The sequence below is a fragment of the Battus philenor genome, unplaced genomic scaffold, assembly GCF_028537555.1.
Source record: "Battus philenor isolate CCGP_79_NKW_IND1 unplaced genomic scaffold, ilBatPhil1.0.hap1 SCAF_3, whole genome shotgun sequence".
In the NCBI taxonomy this organism is placed as follows: domain Eukaryota; kingdom Metazoa; phylum Arthropoda; class Insecta; order Lepidoptera; family Papilionidae; genus Battus; species Battus philenor.
In genome coordinates, this window is record NW_027181693.1 from 11,109,970 (window position 1) to 11,113,306 (window position 3,337).

Below are 3,337 nucleotides of genomic sequence, written 5' to 3' on the forward strand. Positions count from 1 at the left end.
GTTATTTGGTATGACGTCATTAACAGTGTAGCAAACCCTAACCCACAAATATACTCAGACAATCTTTTATCTAGCAATTAAAGATTTTTAAACATTATCTACAACCTCCCGTGTGAGTATTTTGAAAGATAAGTATAATAATACAATTTTCTTTTAAAAGAACAAAGTATTTATCTATTATCGTACCTCCGATAGTTTTGATGCAGAAGTGTTTTAAAAATTACCATAAACTTTGTAAATACTCGGTGAAACAATTAACTCAATTACTCTGAGTACTCGTTCGTTATTGTAAAAATAGAAATATACTATAAACTTTTTCTCAGTTAAAATTTCTGGTAGGGTGCCAAAAAACGGAAAATGACGCAAGGCAACGAAGTACGAGATTATACTTATTTTTATTCAAGAATTCTTTTTACATTTGATCTTTCCAGTATAAACATGCAATAAATAATTATGCAAACAAATTACTCTAATGATAACTACAGTGAGCTACTTTCGTTTATTTGCGCAATTCATTATAAAATGTTAATAACTTTGATTTTATGTATTTAAAACTACATTTTTGTTTAACAATTATAAAATATGTTATAAGTTATAATTTCATTAATCTTGATTTATTACTAAATTTATTAAACGTCGTGTGAGAGAAAATTAAAATATCAATTAACGCGAAATTTATTATGAGTAATTACGTTGACAAATCAAAGCTATTAAAACTCCTTTTCTAGATTTTTAAGTGTTGTTAACACCTTAACAAAGACTGTGGCTTTAAGTTTCTGAAATAGAAACCACGGACCAACAGCTTCTTGTTGTTGCAGCTTCCTGGAAAACAGAACTCGCCGAGACCCGCATGCTAAAAATAATCGTTCTTACTGACGTCTACGAGACTCACTTGGGTGTTGCAGTAGTCAGTAGTAGACCTCGGTAAGTTGTCTCTCTCGTCGTTAGTCACATCTTTGGAACTCATGAGGTGTTCTCCTCGCTCTTTTTCTTTCTTGGGACTCCTTTTTCGAGCGACTCTCTTATTGAGCGAGTCTTATTCGTATTATTACGTCTAATTTGGTGGCCTCCCACCTTTTTGGGGTCTCCTAATCCCTTGTGGGGTCGGTGCATTGTCTGGTTCTAATCGAACTGGTAAACGCAACATAAGTCGTCTACCCTCAAGTTTGACAGACGACTTTCTTTCAGATTGACTGTAAGACGCTGAATGTCGCTTCCAACCTGTACTATTAGAAATAACGCGAGGCGAGGTAACACCTGATTCCATTAAATATTAGAAATCTATTGGGGAGGCCTATATTCAGCAGTGAACGTCCTCGTTCGATGGTGAATGACTAAATAAGACTGAATTTCAGTAACTGCAAAATCTTAAAAAGAAAGAACTCTTTTAAAAGCTGACAGAATTGCGATAAGCAGTAGAAAAAACTTGGTGAAAAACTGTTTATTCGATATATTATCATTTTCGATATTACTTAATACATAACGTGTTCACGTTTCACAACACTGAATAAATATTTCTAGGTTGGGTGGGAAGAGTAGCTTCTGCAAAACAAAACATCCACTCTGCCAAATTTTTGGCTGGAGCCCAAGAAGTCTCCGTGGAAATATGGATTACTTTTTTGCACAGTTGCTAACTAAGCCACATTAATCCAAATTTTTTTATAAAATCAAACTTCTCTTTAATTTAACCTTACGTTTAATTTTTAAAGAAAATAATTATTAATACAAATTGACCCTAAAAGGTCTTATATGTTGTTACTTCAAGAAGTTATTGGCCTGTCGCATAACAGTAGAAAAAAAAGAAATGTAACTTAATTTTTTGCACACAACATTTACACTAGTATAACTTATGAAAGTAGATATACAAAAATTTCTAGACACACGTTTAACCATTTCTTAGTTAATTAGAACGGAATGGTGTCCGTGTATTTGAGTGTGCGTGCGTGTATGTGTGCTTATGTGTTATATGTATTAAATAACTAAAGTACATAAAATAATCAAATATCCATACATGTAAATACATATTTACATATGTATGTAAACATATTCATATATATTTTTTACGTTTTATGACCCCCTGTAGTGATGTTTTCTGCCTTTTAGTGATATAGGCTTGATCTAAATTGTTTGAAGACTACACACAGGCCGCAATAAGATGTACTAGCATCGGGACGTGATGAACTTAAAGTTGTCCTGAAACGCAATAACTCAAGTATGCGTCTTCAACAGCGCCCGGCAGTTAACTCGGATGTGATGTGCTACGTGCGTGTCGCTCTACCGCTGCACTTTGTCAAGAGCAACAAGAGCTTTAAAGCTTTTAGGTGACAAACGTGCTATTGATATACCCCTTCAAAGCTCTTACATCTATAACCAATCATCCTGTAGCTAAAACAATATCTTACTTAGTACGTACGTTAAAATATAACTGTTTCAAACCATGTACAAATGACCGCCGAAGTTTTATTTTAATCCAAGGGATCAAGACATCGCAATAAAGGCGGAGCCTGCCGAGTGAAGATAAAAAAATTATTGTCACGTGACATAATTCAAACAGACAGGGGTACGAAGATTTCCACACTAAAAAATTTTCATATGAGCAAATACTTACAGTAAGTACTTTATCACACAAAGAATTACAATTCGCTTACATAAAATACAAGCTAATTAAAAATAATTATTATGGCCCATGGTCATTTTTATATGTATAAATACAGATGATTTGATATAGATGTTAAAACTTTGGAAGAGTGAATGTAAACTTTATTTGCTATCTGTTAGTGTATGAAACATCCTATCCTAAAATTAAAAGTATTATAAAAGTTTCAGAAGAAAAAGTAAATAACAAAAATATTGTAAGAAAAAGCGTTTAAAAAATTATTCACAGCCAGAAGTTATACGCCTATCGCGTTTCAATAGGAAAAAAATATGTACCTTAATTCAGAATGATCACTTCAGATTAATGCGAAATAGGTATAAAAAGTATTTTGCTGTCAAATTCACCCTTTTACTTTACTCCTATAACCAAACATTGTATTATACTTATTGGGTACACATATTATACAGAACTTGACAAGCGTTGTATAACCTTAATGATTCAGTTATGTAAACAATTACAATATAGAGAAACGGGTCGCAGCGAACCACATAAATCGTTGAGCTCGGCTCAGGGTACTTCGTTAAGATTAATTTTAATCACATTTATGGCCTCACCTAAACGAAGGAAAGGCTTATTACTTTGTTGTCAACTTTCTCTCAAAACAATGACAGTAAGGCGCTTTAGCCAATATCGTTAAGTTTATTACTATGTAAAAGGAAATCATTTAAATATTAATGGCAG